Genomic DNA, 19,332 nt, shown 5'->3' with positions numbered 1-19,332 from the left:
ATTCTACTGTTGTTTATAATATTTATCAACAACACTGAACGTTACATAAAGCAGAATGAAGAGTAAATTCCTAACAGTCTACAATCACGAACATTCTACTTTATAATTCAATAACATTTACATCAATACCATTATGAAGGGATTTATGTATGAACGATTGAAATACTGAATGTCTTGTTTTCGATGTTTATGTCATCAATAACCGAACCTAACCTAACCTAATCATAATCTAACCTACCTGTAACCTAATCTATTCTAACCTAACTAAACCTAATCTAACCTAACCCAACCTAACCTACACTCATCCTTCGATAAACAAAGAACGCCCTGGGATAGAACCAGCACTTTTAGGACGGGAGGTGAGTGTTGTATCCACTCGACCACATGACAGTATTTCATCAGTGAGATCAAATTCCACGTGAAGAGGAGGAGGAGGAGGAAGACACAAAAGAGGAAGAGGAGAAGACGAAAGAGGAGGAAGAACAATGACGTCGAGGGACAGAATGCAGCAGTTAAGGAGAATAATGGAAGGGACCGATCACAAGGGGGTGTTGAGCTGGTGGAGTGCGGAAGGTAGTTGAGAGAAGAGGGAGGGAAGAGGGAGGGAGGAGGGGGAAGGGGGGAATGGAGAGAGGGGGGGAAGAGGAGGGAGGGAAGAGGGGGAAGGGAGGTAGGGAGGGAGGGAACATAAGTGCTTCCCGTGTGTTTACAGTCGAGAGCTATTGGCAGCGCCGAGAGCCGCCACACACACTCGATACCAGCAAGTGCCGGCCAGCCCACTTGTCCAACACCAACTGAGCTACACAACACCAGCTGTATCCGACAATATCACCAGCTGGACCCCGACAATACCACCAGCTGGACCCCGACAATACCACCAGCTGGACCCCGACAATACCACCAGCTGGACCACGACAATACCACCAGCTGGACCCCGACAATACCACCAGCTGGACCCCGACAATACCACCATCGAAACCATACTACCAACCCAGCTGTAGCCTCCTGTATCCCAACCATTACAGCACCTGAACCACAGTAGTAGTAGTCTTCCAGTAGCCTTCAATACCCCGGATAGCCTCGGCAGGGTAGCGAGTGTGTGTAGCTGTCTGTCGGGGATGTGAGCTGTCTGCCGGAGATGTGAGCTGTCTGTCGGGGATGTGAGCTGTCTGTCGGGGATGTGAGCTGTCTGTCGGGGATGTGAGCTGTCTGTCGGGGATGTGAGCTGTCTGTAGGGGATGTGAGCTGTCTGTAGCTGTCTTTAGCTGTTTCTAGCTGTTCGTAGAGGTCTCTCTCTCTCTCTCTCGCACGCACAGGTTCTCGCCAGGTAACGAGGTCCCAGGTACCATCTCGAGACCACCACTATTGAACTTGGCAATACTCCACAGCGTTTATCTCACTTGGTACTTGGTAGTGATCAGGAGGTACTGATAGTGATCAGGAGGTACTCGGTAGTGATCAGGAGGCACTTGGTAGTGATCAGGAGGTACTTGGTAGTGATCAGGAGGTACTTGGTAGGGATCAGGAGGTACTCGGTAGTGATCAGGAGGTACTTGGTAGTGATCAGGAGGTACTTGGTAGTGATCAGGAGGTATATAATGTATTGCTCAAAGTAACGTATCACAAGACCCATTGTAACACATTGTAACACTACCACCCATTGTAACACACTACCACCCATTGTAACACACTACCACCCATTGTAACACATTGTAACACACTACCACCCATTGTAACACACTACCACCCATTATAAATACATTGTAACGCACTCACCACCCATTGTAACACATCACCACCCATTGTAACACATTAACACACTACCACCCATTGTAACACTACCACCCATTGTAACACACTACCACCCATTGTAACACACTACCACCCATTGTAACACATTGTAACACACTACCACCCATTGTAACACACTACCACCCATTATAACACATTGTAACACTACCACCCAATGTAACACACTACCACCCATTGTAACACACTACCACCCATTGTAACACTAACACCCATTGTAACACACTACCACCACAACACATTGTAACACTACCACCCAGTGCAACACACTTCCACCCACTGAAACACATTGCAACACCACACCCATTGTAACACACTACTCACCCATTAAACACATTGTACTACCACCCAATGTAACACTACCACCCATTGAACACACTACCACCCATTGTAACACTACCACCCATTGTAACACACTCACACCCATTGTAACACAACACTACCACCCAATGTAACACACTTCCACCCACTGTAACACATTGCAACACTAACACCCATATTGCAACACACTACCACCCATTGCAACACTACCACCCATTGTAACACATTGTAACACTACCACCCATTGTAACACTACCACCCACTGTAACACATTGTAACACTACCACCCACTGTAACACATTGTAACACATTACCACCCACTGTAACACACTACCACCCACTGTAACACATTGTAACACACTGTATCTTTCCTACTGACATCACAATTGTCTTCATCACACAAGTCTCTCTCCCCTTCTCATGCCTGTGTATAATAATAATAATAATAATAATAATAATAATAATAATAATAATAATAATAATAAGCAGAAGAGGAAAAAGAAGAAAGAAGAATGAGGGGAACAACAAAAACAAGGACGAAGATGAAGACGACTAAGACGAAGAAGATGAAAGAGAACAACGGAAGAAGAACAAGTATAAGAAGTAGAACAACAATAACAAGAACAAGAAGAAGAGCAACAACAATAATAACGAGAAGAAGTAAGAGGAGGAAAAAGAACAAGAACAACAATAATAACGAGAAGAAAAACAGAACCCCGTCAGAAGGTACAGTACAGCACAAGAGATGCCCCCCCCCCCCGCCTCAAGGCTGCCAAGTCAAGTTTCTGAGTCAACAGAAAAACGTCACCAACCGCGTCCTCCTCACCTGTCCTTGCGGAGTATAACAATGATAATATAAACACACCTTGACAGATAGGCCTCGTGTGCATGACAGATGGACAGATGAGACAGTCAAACGGAAATAGACACAGAGACAGAAGGAAAAATAGACAGACAGACAGATAGACACAGAGACAGAAGGAAAAATAGACAGACAGACAGACAGACAGACAGACAGACAGACAGAAGGAAAAGGACTGAAAGACAAGGAAAATTAAACAGCCAAACAAAGACAATGGAAAAATACAGAAGGAAAAAGAGGAAGACACAGACAGACACAAGGAAAATTTAGATGGAGGGGCAAAACCAAAAATTTTCCTTCCCAGTTTACAAAAAAAAAATAATAATAATATAAAAATGTGTGACAGAACCATCGCGCGCGTGTATGTATGTATGTGTGTGTGTGTGTGTGTGTGTGTGTGTGTGTGTGTGTACAACAGACCTAAACATGATATGAATGTTTACATCAATCAGACCTTGTTCAACCCCACACAAGGTCACATCGAACACCACCCCACCCCTCTTGACAGCCCCACCCCACCCCATCACCCCACATCCAAGCCCATCACCCCAGCTCATCCCATCCCATCCCATCATTGCCCCAAGCAGTATTGCCAGTCCTCTAAAATCTCACCCCCAAAGGAAATAAATGTTTAGGTAATGTTAATCCCTTCACTCCACCTCGTGTGTAGTAATGTGAGACCCAGTGGTTAGTGTACACACCCTGGTCTTGCTCATATATTTGTTACTACTACTACTACTACTACTACTACTACTACTACTACTACTACTACTATAATTATTACCCTGTACTATCATCATCACAATACATCTCATCACAATATTTCCATCACCACTACGACCACTCACCAATATTTCCCTAACATATTAAACGCGTCAAGCCACCAAGAGCTCTCAAGGCATTGGGTAAGAGACGGTATAAATAGCTCTTGGCAGAATATGTTAGAAATGTCAAAGTTTCTGTTTGTTTTTCCTCGCTGTCTTGAAGAGGATTTATATTTTTTTTTTTTTTTTGTGTGTGGATAGAATTTTAATGTTTTTTTTTGTGGTTGTGATGATGTTTTGATGTTGTGTTTGTTTGTAAATGTGGGGAATCTTCAGTTTTGTTTTGGTTGTGTTGATAATTTTGTTAATCTTAAAAATAATAACAACAACAATAATAATAATAATAATAATAATAACAATGATAATAACAATAATAATGATAATAACAATAATAATAATAATAATAATAATAATAACAATGATAATAACAATAATAATAATAATAATAAAAATAATAATAATAATAATAATACCGGGTAACAACAACAACAATAATAAATAATAATAATAATGATAAAAATAATAATAATTACACCTTTTTACCAGTAAGGTTGGAGCCCCATACAGGTGTGTTTATGATGACCAGACCTTGTAGGGATGATAAAAATTAATGAAATGAATACACGAGCGTTTTTCAAATGAGATTAGACAAACCCCACCTTACTAACGAGACGTGATAAGGTCGAGGGTTGTGGAGTCTGGCAGTAGAGGGGAAGAACCAGCTACACAACACACTCGCACGTTGCCAACACACACACACCGTCACTACTATGCATGCTGAACTGCCGCGAGGGAAGCCGGATGAAGCCAGCTCCAACCACCTCTTGAGATCATATTATCGACCTTATTTTACCGGATAATGACCGGATATTCGTCCTTAATTTCACGATTCGCGATATTAATAACTTTACTATAGCGATAATTACTCGGCGTAAAATCTCTTAGAATGACCACAAACACACACGGCACATCTTGACACGTCCTAACATCACATCTTACCACACACATCCTCTCACATCTTTACTACACACACATCACAAGTGACAATATCCTCCACACCTAACCTAAAAAAAAATTGACATGTAAGGATCATTTATTTTGCTAATTAGTTGGGCCGTGCAGGTAAGATTCCCACCTGAAGTCTACCACCCATCTCAACGCCAGCCCAAGAATGTAGTGTGCCTCCGGGTGTCGATAAGGTTGTTGCATCCTGAGATTCCACGACCGTAATATTCTTTAACCATGGGAAGTTATGTTAAAAGTGACACCCTAAGTGCTCTCCAATAAACAATATATAATTTCTTCTTTCTCTCAATCTGTTGTTTGTGGAGTTTATGTGTGTACAGGAGACGTCAACTATGTCTGTATGGAGTCTAACTTAATATAATTGTCAGTCCCACGTACACACCAACAACGTCTCATGTACACACAAACACACACACTACCTCAAAACACAAGTACACACAGCTTCCAAAACACACACCTCCACACAGCCTCCAAAACACACACCTCCACACAGCCTCCAAAACACACCTCCACACAGCCTCCACACAGCCTCCAAACACACACCTCCACACAGCCTCCAAACACACACCTACACACAGCTCCAAAACACACACCCCACACAGCCTCCAAAACACACACCTCCACACAGCCCAAAACACACACCTCCACACAGCCTCCAAAACACACACCTACACACAGCCTCCAAAACACACACCTCACAGCCTCCAAACACACACCTCCACACAGCCTCCAAACACACACCCACACACACAGCCTCCAAACACACACCTACACACAGCCTCCAAAACACACACCTCCACACAGCCCAAACACACACCTCCACACAGCCTCCAAAACACACACCTCCACACAGCCTCCAAAACACACCTCCACACAGCCTCCAAAACACCAGCATCATGCCACCATCTGCACCTTTGACCTCACCTCCTTAATTGTCCATTGGAGGAGAGAGAATGGATCGCTGCCTCTTTGACCTTTAATAATCCCTACCCTGTTCCTCCTCCTCTCAAACTCCTCCAACTTTCTTTTTTGAAGTTTCTACACTCACCTCCAAACTACGTGTAAAACGATACCTTCAAACACTGGCTACTTCTGAACTCTCTCTCTCTCTCTCTACTTCCTCATCTTCAATCCATAAACTCGCATCATTCTCTCCCCCCTCCTTCCTTCTATGCCTTTCCATCATTCCCTCTCACCTTTTAACTCTCCTTCATTCCCTCCCCCTACACCTCTCACCTTACATACCCTCCTTCCTTTCCCCAATAAGACATTTCATTTTAACTCTAATTGAGCATAACGAGTTAACCCCTTCAGCACAATGACTTAATCCTTTGAGTAGAACGACTTTAACCCCACGTAAAATGACACGATACGACATTCAGAGTTGTCATCGTATTCAAGGGATTACGTCACTGTACTCAAGGGGTTAAAACATCGTATTCAAGTATTATATCATCGTACTCAAGGGATTACGTCAACTCACTCCAAAGATTAAGTCAATGTACTCAAGGAATAAATCAACGTACTCAATGGGTTAAATTAACACGATACTCAAGGAATTACATCAGCCTACTCAAGGGATTACATCAACGTACTCATCAAGGCATTAAAAACATCGTACTCAAAAGGGGTTTCAGGCAATGATTATAAACAATGACTCGACAAAACTGACTCAGCAGCGTTGCAACAGATTAGGAAAATTACAGCCAATGCCACCTTGCACGCTGACACACACCAGCTGAGAGGCCGATGACGATAGCAACGCTGATTCTTTGGGGGGAATACTAACGAAGATAAAATTAAATATACTTTAGGTACAGTGAAACCTCGATATAACGGACTGTATGGAGAGGAAAGTATGCTATATCGAGGGCCCATTGGATGTGAGACTACCATCTAACAAACTATATAGAGATTAAAGTCCGTTATATCGAGGGCCCGTTGGAAGTGATACCCCCTACGTAACGGATTACATGGAGAGAGAAGTCCGTTACATGGAGGTGTCACTATTATAATTCACCAAATAACCATGAAACATACAGAACAGTTGTTTAGTTCACCTAGTGACCATGATACATATACTTCAAGATCCACACAATTAAGTTATTATTGATGCTGTTTACTTAGCCAGACAAGTATAGATCCACAGTGAACAACAGCACACTATGGGGATATCTATCTATCAAAGAGCCAGAAGGAAGCGCCCAAAACAACAGCAGTACTGACCTTTTAACCTTGTAGGGCGACGGGTCGATGCCGTATAATATCCTCTCTACACTGGTCGGTCGTGTTATAACTTCTAAATCATCATCATCACAACTATTATCACTCTCCTCTGCACTATCACTGCCTTCACTAGTAGGGACATCACACAACAACATCACATTGCTTTCTTTGCCATCCTGGGACGCGGTGGTGATGGTGGGAGGGAGGTCGAGAGCGCTTGCTTGCGATCCAGGGGGGTCGAGGTGGGTGCCGGTGGGGCGGTGGGCAGGAGCAGCAGCAACGGGGGGCTCGGGGGTGAGAGACTCCCTCACCACAGACAGATCACTCACGGCGGACTGGAAGGATTCGGTGCTGATCTGCGGGGTGCTGAAGAAGACGTGGCTGGAGGGCCTGCTGGTGCTGCTGGAGGGTCTGCTGGTGCTGCCCTCGTCCGCCAGGTCCAGCACCACGCTCATCGTCAGCCCCTGCCCCACATTTCGATGACTTTTCCCTTTGTTCCTCAGGTAAGACGAACCTCCCTCTTTCTTGGTGGATTTCTTTCTATGTTCATCTACATTATCGATGCTGACAGACTTTAACTGGTGCTTGAGGAGGGGCGTCTTGTGGTGATGCTGGTGGTGAGACTTGTGTTTCTTGGTGACATCCTTGGTGACGGAGGCGTTCTCATCCAGGAGGCTGTAAAAGTCCTTCTTGAGTGAGAGGATCTCGTCCCTGAGGTTGGAGATGTCCTCACAGGAGGCCACGTAGCAGCGCTCCTCAGAGTCGACGGTGTGGTGCGTCTTCTTGCCTTTGCGGGTGAGGATCTCGGCCTTGATGGCAGTAATCTCGTTCCTCAGGCTGGTGATGTCCAGGGCGGCCACCACCGGCTTTATTACCTTCCCCTCATCTCTCACCTCCCCCTCACCCCTTACCTCCCTCTCACCCCTCTCCTCTCTTGCCTGTTTGGTTAAGTCTTGGTCACTATTGCTCGGCGGGGCGGGTGGCGGGTGGGTGTGAGGCGAGGGTGGTGGGGAGATGGGCGGCGAAGGAGGCGGGTGAGAGGGTGGCAAGGGTGGCGGGGTGATGGGCGGTGAAGGCGGTGGATAAGAGGGTGGCAAGGGTGGTGGATAGGGGGGCGGGAAAGGCGGTGGGTAACTGGGCGGCGAGGGTGGTAGAGATGGTGGGGAGAGAGAGGGCGGGCGGTGCGTGTGGTGGGGGAGTTTCCCTGGGCGGCCAGCCACTTCATCCTGGTGGTGGACGGCTGGCGGCTCTCCCGCTGTTACTACACGGCCCCCACACACATTCCACTCTCCTCCACTTGACTCACTCTCTTGTTCCTGCTGCTCCCCACTGCTGTTGCTGCTGCTGGTGACCGGTGTAACGGGTGCTACAGTGTGGGCGTGAGGCGTGCTGCCCTCCCCGCCGCTCTCTGACCTCTCCTGACTGAGGCAAATATCAGGTTGCGGTGTTGCCGTCTCTTGTTTGCTCTTGTCGTCATAATCCTGCACTGTTCTTCCTGTCTCACTGACCGTCTCTCTTCTGTCACTCAGGGTAGACGCGGCAGCCAGGTGATCGGCAGTACCGCCTAGGAAACACTCCAGGCTGGTTTTGTGTGCATCAGCAACATCACCTTCAGGAAGGTGGAAGTGCCCTTGGTGGTCACTAGCGTCCCGGAGAGGTGGGGGGGCCCAACACTGGTGCTGCACGTCAGCGGGCCCTGAGCTACCCTCAGGGACCGGGAGGTCTGGCTGCTCAACCACCTCTTGTCTGGAGCCCCGCGTCAGGTCCAGTATGGCCCTAATCACCTCCTCACTCTGCGACTGCACCTCCGGGTCGACAGGGAGGTCAGGGGGTGGTAGGGGGTCTTCCTGCCCCGTGGTGGGTGGGGTCAGCTCCCTTGGAAAACTGGCGTCGGCTGACCAATAGCGACGGCTGAGGTCCAGCACCAGGCTGCTTCTGACGGTGATGCCTTCGTCGTCATACCCCAGCTGCTGTAGGTCATCAACTTCAGTGTCGGTGTCGGAGTTAGAGTGGTGCTCCAGGTGGGCCAGAGACGCCTCTATGTCGTCCTCCAGGCACTGATCATAGTCCAGGGCCCTCAAATACCCTTCTGTGTCCTGTGGCGAAGCCTCCAGGATCAAGGTAGGGGGGACGTAGTTAGGCAGAGGGCTGGGAGGGGAAGGTGGAGGGCTGTGGTCTGGCAAGGGGCTGTGTGTCGTGGAGCTGACCACAGAACTGACACTGGAGTCAGGTGGGCAGCCAAGGCGGAAGGCCTCCAGAGAGCCGCCACTAGCAACAGACGACGCACTGTCCCGCCGCTCCAGTGTCAGGTCAGATGAGGTCTTCTTGGCCTCCTGGATGGCACTCATCATTTCCTCCTGCAGTGAGGTAAAGCCTCGCACGGCCTCCAGTACCGGGCTGGTTGTCTTATGGTCTTGTGGCCCCTTGTGGCACTCTGGGGGCTGGCCATGATCGCACTCTTGCAGTAGATCACAGCGGTGGGTGGCACAGTGGTCGCGCGAGGGCTCTGTTTGCGGGGGGTCACTTTTGGGATGGATCATGGAGGCACGCGGCACACGGCGCGCCTGTGTAGCGCCTTCACTGGCAGTGACAGGTAGTGGTGTGGTGTGTGAGTGGCCAGGGATGCCGTCCAGGTATTGTGGGGACAGGTCTGGCCGGTGTGGCGGGTCTGGCGGGAACGGGGGCGGCGGTGGCGTGCCGCAGGGGGATGCGTGAGGCCCGGACGAGTCTCGGGTGGCGGACACACTGAGCGCCTCAACACAATCTGACTCATTTGAGTCACGCTCACTGCTCCCGCTCACCGAGGCCGCCCACGGCTCCTCCCTGCCACTCAAACTCTTCCAGATTACACTAACAAGTCGCGTCAACATGACCACTCCGAGAGAAAAACTCCACTTCCAGACGGAGTGTACAGTCTCCACCACCCACCCGGACACCAGCCACTCCCCCCACCCGTCCTCCTCACACGGATTACACTCTGCCACCTGACGACGCTTTCGTTCTTTACGTGTTCGGCGACGACGCAGTTCTTGTCGCTCTCGCCTGGTCTGGGGGTTGTCGGGAGGCAGTTCCCGCACGGGTTCACGGGCATGGTGGTGACGTCCCTGATCCGGAGGCAACATGACGCCCGGACTCCACCAGGGCAGGTCGGCCGTGCCCTGCCTGCCCATACCCACACCACGATAACTACCCGCACTCGCCAACTCTACCCGCCCCTAAGCACTACACTAAATTCAGTATCAACACAACACACTGGGATGATCAACCCTTCCTGACACTTAGGTGAGCACGGCACTAGGTGGGCCCAAGCTGGCTCACAATGGGCGTGGTATTGACGATGTGGTCATGAGTGGCAACTGGCCGGTGCGGGTAAGACTGAGGATGCGTTGGTGGTGCGGCGGTGGCGAGGTGGATAATCACATGATAGCCGGTGCAGAGCGCACCAGGCACACGGCCGCGCCCCACTCACTACCCGACGGGACTGCTGCCTCCTCCACAAGCTGCTGATGCTGGTGCTGGCGGCCCGCACCGATCAGCTGGTGGTGGTGGTGGAGGGGTCCTGATGAACACTGGTGATGGTGATCGGGCATACAGCCAGCACTGGCATCGTGTGAGTCTCCCTGGGCACCCAGCCAGCCTCCCTCACTCCACCACCAACACTCATCATCACCCTAACTGTCAACTCAGCTTTATCGTCAACTGTAACCCAGAGAGGAAGTCTCCCGTCCTTACTGGCACCCTCCTCCTCCGCCACCACCGGCACTCTATCATCCAACGCTGACTACCTCTTAACTTTGCTGTTGTAGACAAAGACGACGCAGTTGTGACAAGAGGGAGGGAGGGTGGGCGAGGCCACAAGGGGAGGCGGCCCTGGGTATCACTGCGTCACCCCCGCCACCAGCACGGATGCTACACGTCGCTACACACAACACTCACTTCTTATCTACAACCAATTTACTCTCATCCCATGTTCTTAGACCATCTACTTCAGCACAGACTTTCTGCTCACAACACAGTCCTCCTGACTCGGCTACACACCTGGTCAATAAATGGGAAACACAGATCGCTGAAAAAAATTTCAAGGAGAGAGTGAGTGTATCAGTGCAGTACAAGGAACACTTGGTGGATACACTTTAAGCCTTGAACCTGTCCTTGAACCGCGGTGTCCCACCGCGGTCCCACCGCGGCACACAACACACACTGTCCCACCGCGGCACACAACACACACTGTCCCACCGCGACACACAACACACTGTCCCACCGCGGCACACAACACACACTGTTCCACCACTGCACACAACACACACTGTCCCACCGCGACACACAACACACTGTCCCACCGCGGCACACAACACACACTGTCCCACCGCGGCACACAACACACACTGTCCCACCGCGGCACACAACACACTGTCCCAACACACACTGTCCCACCGCGGCACACAACACACACTGACCCACCCCGGCACACAACACACACTGTCCCACCGCGGCACACAACACACACTGTCCCACCGCGGCACACAACACACACTGTCTCACACTGACCACCGCTCGCGCTCCACCTTCCTGCACTTGTCGTATTAAATATCACATCTCCATCACCAAACAAGAGTGCGGTGCTGAGTTCGCTAACAGTTCTGCTACAACGAGAAAGTTCCACGGGTAGAGCTGAGGTCTCGGCCACACAAGAGCGGATGTCCCCGATGAGTGAGTGTGTAGGGAGACGCGACAGCAAACACACGTGGACACAAACGCAATAAAGAAGGTGACGGTGCAAGGTAGGTTGAGGAGTAGAGCATGTGTCCGTGTGTGTGTGTGTCGCTGATGGAAGAGGAAGAGAAGGAAGAGCGAGGTGTTCAGACAAGCTCCGGACGTGAGGTGACCGCTGCCACAACCACCTACATCCTGGTCCGTGGCGTGTTATCACCACCCTACACACACACCTCACTGTGACTGCCACGCTCACAACGTCACCGCGGGTCACTCCCACCTGCGGTCCCTCACTTGCAATCAGTAAACATTCGATAAGTCCAAGAGTGTGTAGAGCAAGTAGCAGATAACCCAACAGGAACGCTGCCACTGTACAACTGCTGGCCACCACTACCAGATAGTGTGACCGGAGTCTGTAACTTACACTCCGGCGTGCGTGTCAGCTGCACTACCTTCTCATCCTCCTTCACCCCACCCAATATTACTGCCGCTCCTCCACGTCGATGTCTCAGCTGCAACCACTGTCTTGCTGCACTTCCTGCTGCATGTCTCGCCACACACACACACACCCATGCACCACACCCAGATACCCGCTATCACAAGTCGGCAATCTGGCCTCCCTGTCACACTATAGGCCCCGCCTCGCCCTCCTTACAAGATGCTAGCCGCCCTCACCCTGCCTGAGAGCGAGGATCATACCCCCTGGCCAGGCTCCCCACCCACACTCACCCCCGCATCGTGTGAGCTGGAACATTCCACCCGCGCCTCTTCGTGTCTCATGATCTCATTTGATAGGGATGGCGTGTATGACCCGACAAGCGGCCAACAGCAACCGACGGTGTATGAACGACGGTAGGCTGTGTAGAGCATACAAGGCTGTGTAGAGCAGACGGGGCGGGGCGGGGAAGACCACCAAACAGGACGCGAATACACCGGCTGGGCAATGGGCGGCCTCAAGGTCATGCCTGCAGTCGCATTATGACCGAGAACTTCACCTGGACAGGTGCGAGGCTTTACCCCGCTCTCTCACTTTACTACTGTCCGCCACCACCGTCTCTCACACACACACACACACACACACACACACACACACACACACACACACACACACACACACACACACACACACACACACACACACACACACACACACACACACACACACACACACACACACACACACACACACACACACACACACACACACACACACACACACACACACACACACACACACACACACACACACACACACACACACACACACACACACACACACACACACACACACACACACACACACACACACACACACACACACACACACACACACACACACACACACACACACACACACACACACACACACACACACACACACACACACACACACACACACACACACACACACACACACACACACACACACACACACACACACACACACACACACACACACACACACACACACACACACACACACACACACACACACACATCCATAAGATTCACTGACATTCAACATGTAGATACCACACGCGTACACACACAGAGGCCACTAGAAAACACGACTGCTTATTAAATAAAATCAGACCTAACCCGATCTATCCTAGCCTGATATAACCTAATCAGACTTGACCTAACCTAATTAGACCTAGCCTAACTATTAGAATTGGGCCTACAATCATAATGTTTGTGTTTTGTTGGGTTGGGTTCGGTAAGGTTGGCTTAGGTAGGGTTGGGGTTAGGTTAGGTTAGCCCAGTTCACCAGTCACCGGTACACACTACTGGTCCCCCCAACACACACTGATAGAACAAGCCACATGGTAATATTTGTTTATGTCCGGTGTGTTTACATAAGTCCAGAGTATCGTACAGCTGGCAACACGTCCATATTGTTTATATCTGGTTCACTTACAGCTGGCCAAAGCGTTGTACACCTGGCAATGTCTACCTTGTTTACTTCTGGTTAGATGACAGGTGTCGAGGTAACGCATTCTTCATATTGTTTACAACTGGCCAGTGTCTATACACGGTAACTTTGTTTACAACACGCCCAAAGTATCGTACAGCAGCAGGCAGCACCACCCCCCCCCCCACAGTTTGTTGACAACGTTACACCCGCAAAGATTGGTGCAACATAATGCAGAAACAAAAAATTGTCTACCAGCCGTGTCACGTACAACAATGACATTACACACACACACACACACACACACACACACACACACACACACACACACACACACACACACACACACACACACACTGAATGACTGTTGAGTAATGCAAGTGAATTTAAATGGGTTAATTCCGGTCCTAAGACGCCCCAACCCTATCCTAACATAGCCTATCCTAACATAACCTAACCTAACCTAACCTATCCTAACCTATCCTAACCTAACCTAACATCTCCTAACCAACCATAACCTAACCTAACCTATCTTAATCTAACCTAACCTGAGACACTAGGCTTATGATACAATGATAATGCGCACAACATTCAAAGGCCCAATAACAATACCATTAATAGGTTCGAGGCCCAGTAGGAATAAGGTCGATTAGCACGGGCTCAATAAGGCCTATTAAAAGTTAGGCCTATTAGAAGATGAGCCAATTACAATCAATAGAACGAGGCCCTATTACGTCTAGGGCTTACGACAATCACAACCTATTAAAACATAGGCCTATTAATACCATAACCTATTATAACAAAGGCCTATTACAACCACAACCTATTGGAACAGGTGTAGGAGTTACGTCAGGTGTAGGAGTTACGTCAGGTGTAGGAGTTACGTCAGGTGTGGGAGTTACGTCAGGTGTGGGAGTTACGTCAGGTGTAGGAGTTACGTCAGGTGTGGGGACCGTGACAGGTGTGGGAGTTACGTTAGGTGTGGGGACCGTGACAGGTGTGGGAGTTACGTTAGGTGTGGGGACCGTGACAGGCGTGGGAGTTACGTTAAGTGTGGGGACCGTGACAGGTGTGGGAGTTACGTTAGGTGTGGGGACCGTGACAAGTGTGGGAGGCCAGGTGTGACAAGTGTGGAGTTACGTCAGGTGTAGGGACCGTGACAAGTGTAGGAGTTACGTCAGGTGTGGGGACCGTGACAAGTTTGGGAGTTACGTCAGGTGTGGGGACCGTGACAAGTTTGGGAGTTACGTCAGGTGTGGGGACCGTGACAAGTGTGGGAGTTACGTCAGGTGTGGGGACCGTGACAGGTGTAGGAGTTACATCAGGTGTAGGGACCGTCATACCTCAGCTTAATCACATTTCCACATTATTATCCCAAGAATCGACTCCTTGCTTGTTCCTTGTCCCCAATAAAACACCTGAAGATTACACACCCTGGCTTATTTCACCTGTTGAATAAGCATCCAAGCGCTTACCTAGAAGGGTTAGGTTAAGCTAGTGTTTGGGGGTTGAATCATCAAGTGACAAGGTGGGGTGACTAATCTTCAGGTGATCCACACAAATTCAGTTGCCTCACTAAAGTTACAGCAGGTAGTAAATAACTCGACAGGTAGCCCCATTGTATACAGACGATGAGATGTGTTCCACTTATCCTAACGCTGGATAAATTTCACTCCACCCCCCACCTCCTCTTCGTCCCCCCCACAGGCCCACATCCCCTACCACCCCTCTTCGTCCCCCCCACCTCCCCCATACAGTATGGGAATAAAAAAAACACCAAAAACATTACATCCACACCTACCATATTGTGAGACCTGGCAACCCCCCAATCAGCTGATCACAAACACACCTCCGGTACTCACCTGTAGGAGAGAAAAACATATGGTTAATTTACAATTCATCAAGAGTAATAATAACAATAATAATAATAATAATAATAATAATAATAATAATAATAATAATAATAACTATAATAATAATAATAATAATAATAATAATAATAATAATAATAATAATAATAATAATAATAATAATAATAATAATCTGAGTTAAGTATGGAACGCTAAGTTATGTTAGGAATATGTTGTGTTAAATTTGGTTATATTAAGTTGGGATAAGTTTGGTTAGGTTAGGTTAGGTTAGGTTAGGTTAGGTTAGGTTAGGGGTGTGTGTGTGTGTGTGAGGAGTGTGCGTGGCAGGGAAGTGATAGTCGTGGCTGGTCGACACGCACTTGACCTTGGCTATTGACCAGGGACACGGGAACTGTCACGGAGAGCTTGAAGGTGGCTAGTGGCTAGTAATCTAGGTACGGAATGGTCACGAAGTGTTTGACCGTGACTAGTTAATACCTATCAGGAACACGGGATGGCCACGGAACACAGAATAATAAGGAATACAGAAAGATCGCGGAACACACGGAACAATGGACCCTGACTATATACATACAACCAATCACTTATCATTAGTGAGGTTAGTTGAGGGTTAGGTTAGGTTAGGTTAGGTTAGGTTAGGTTAGGTTAGGTTAGGGTTGGGTTGGGTTAGGTGAGGTACCACACACAAACAACATTATCTTATCCTAGTAAGTGAAAAAATAAAAACTGATAATAGATAAAAACAGAAGGAATTGAAATGAGAGAGAGAGAGAATGATAAGGCGATAGAGGAGAGGGAGTAGGTGGAAGCGAAGGAGGGGGGGGGGTGGTTGGAGGAGAGATGGGGAAGGGGAAGGAAAGGTCATAGGACACATCTAGTTTTTCCTCAACGTAATAGCCAACGAATGAGAACCAACCAGTACCACTCACTCTTATTTCTATCATCCTGAGAGATGCCAAAGAGATGTCCTGACTGTGAGTTACCCTGAGAGCTGGTCTAATTAATGCTCTATTAGTCCTGCTTTTGTCAGATTAATAAATAATAATGCTCTTTTAGTCAACTTAACGAATATAATAATGCTCTTTTAGTCAACTTAACGAATAATAATAATGCTCTTTTAGTCAACTTAACGAATAATAATAATGCTCTTTTAGTCAACTTAACGAATAATAATAATGCTCTTTTATTCAGCTTAACGAATATAATAATGCACTTTTAGTCAGCTTAACAACTCATAACTACAACCCCACGTTCCGCCATAACCACTAGCACCTAAACATTACTATTAATAAAGTGACAATCTGATACAAGGAGAGAGGGCCACTTGACTCTTGCTCGCCTCAACACCTCCAGGGGTCAGGTTCGAGGGTCAGAGATTTACACTATTTCTGGCACTGTGTGTGTGTGTGTGTGTGTGTGTGTGTGTGTGTGTGAAGAAAAAAAAGAAAAAAGAGGGAGGAGATGCACCAAAACAATCATACAACCCACACACCACCTCATATCCCAACCCCTTTAACACCTCCACCACCATACACCCTCTTTAACACACCACCACCCCTTTAACACACCCCTTTAACACCCCTTTAACACACCATCACCCACACCCCTTTAGCACACCATCACCTACACCTTCTTTAACACAGCACCCACACCCTTTTAACACACCACCACCCACCCCCTATCTCCCCTTTAACACACCACCCACACCCCTTTAATACACCCCATCTCCTTTATCACGCCCCCTTAACACACCCAACACACCACCACCCACACCCCTTTCACCACCACCTCCTTTACCAGTCCCCTTTAACACACCACCACCCACCCCCACCTTTACCAGTCCCCCTTTATCACACCACCCACCCCCCTTTAACACACCATCACCTTTCTTTGACACAGCACCCACACCCCTTTTCACACCTCACCCACCCCCCTTTAACACACAACCACCCACACCCCCTTTAACACACCACTACCCACACCTCCTTTACCACACCCCACCTTTAACACACAACCACCCACATCCCCTTTAACACACAACCACCCCCCCCTTTAACACACCCCCACCTACACCCACCCTTAACCAGACTTTCCTCAGCTTAAACTCCAGCCCAGCTTATAATCTTACCTGGACTCGTGTAGTTCAGAGGCAACTTTAAATTGAGCACGAGAGGCAACAAGGGTTCAAGAGTGGCTGTGACTTCCTCTAATCGTAGTTGAAGGGTGGTTTAAGGGGGGTTTGGGGTGGTTTAAGGGGGTTTGGGGTGGTTTAAGGGGGGGTTGGTAAGGGAGTTATGGGGTTTGGCGTGGTTAATAAGGGGGGGTTATTGGGTGGTCAATAAGGGAGGATAGTTACCACGTCTAAGTATGTGTGGTTGTTGTCTTACGTGAGTGCGGTGGTAGTGACAACAATAGCGGGCGACACACACACACACACACACACACACACACACACACACACACACACACACACACACACACACACACACACACACACACACCCCCAATATAACGTATGCGTCACCAGCCTGGTCGCCTTCTCTCAACTCCACCCAACAACGCCAGCTAGTGAAGGTACAGAAAAGGGCCTGCAGAATCATGCTCGGCGCAGACTACTCCGGCTACAACAACGCTCTCTCCACCCTGGAAGTGCTATCCCTCAGTGACCTCCACCACCAAGCACTAGCAGGGTTTGGCAGTGGACTACTGCACCATCCTCGTCATCGCCACTTACTGCCACCTACAGTCCCCCGCCCACCTCGCGCAGTCCGCCACTACAACAAAATTCAGCCCTGATTTATGTACTGTACAGCCCTGTAAATGTATTGAACGTATATTATTATATCTAAATCACATGTAAGTTAGTATATTTTTAGCCACCGGCCGCAACTCTATTAATAAACAGTTTATTATTATATAACTCCAGAATCGTGTCCTGATAAGTTCTGGGTAAATTCCCCAATCAGTAATCTCAATCGTCACCAATCACCAATCTCCTCGTCCCCAATCACCAATCTCCCTCGTCCCCAATCACCAATCACCCTCGTCCCCAATCACCAATCCCCCTCGTCCCCAATCACCAATCCCCCTCGTCCCCAATCACCAATCCCCCTCGTCTCCAATCACCCTCGTCCCCAATCACCAATCACCCTCGTCCCCAATCACCAATCCCATTTCACAATAATAGGGTCACCAGTCTAGAAGAACTTAAGGGAGATTGTATGTGCTTTGTATACTGTACTGTGAGAGGGAGGGATTTTGTAGTTTAATATTATTATTATTATTATTATTATTCGTAGTAGCAGCAGTAGTAGTAGTAGAACCGTATTATTATTATTATTATTATTATTATTATTATTACTATTATCATTATTATTATTACTTTTCTTCATTATTATTATCACTATTATTGTCATTATCATTATTGTTATTAGTCTTTAATATTATTGTTGTTATTATTATTATTATTGTCATTATTTATCATTTCTACAATCAAAATTAATTTTGTTATTATCATCACAATCACCATTTTTTTGCTGTTATTTATCCCATCATCCACCAACACGACAACCAAGCTAACAGGAATAAAAATGTATTCCATCCCCACCACAAACACCACATCTTCACCACAAACACCACATCTTCACCACAAACACCACATCTTCACCACAAACACCACATCCCCACCACAAACACCACATCCTCACCACACATACTCCATCTTCACCACATCTTCACCACAAACATCACATTCCCACCACAAACATC

Source organism: Homarus americanus, unplaced genomic scaffold, assembly GCF_018991925.1.
Source record: "Homarus americanus isolate GMGI-L3 unplaced genomic scaffold, GMGI_Hamer_2.0 scaffold51730, whole genome shotgun sequence".
Lineage (NCBI taxonomy): Eukaryota > Metazoa > Arthropoda > Malacostraca > Decapoda > Nephropidae > Homarus > Homarus americanus.
Note: the sequence above shows the minus strand (reverse complement) of the source record.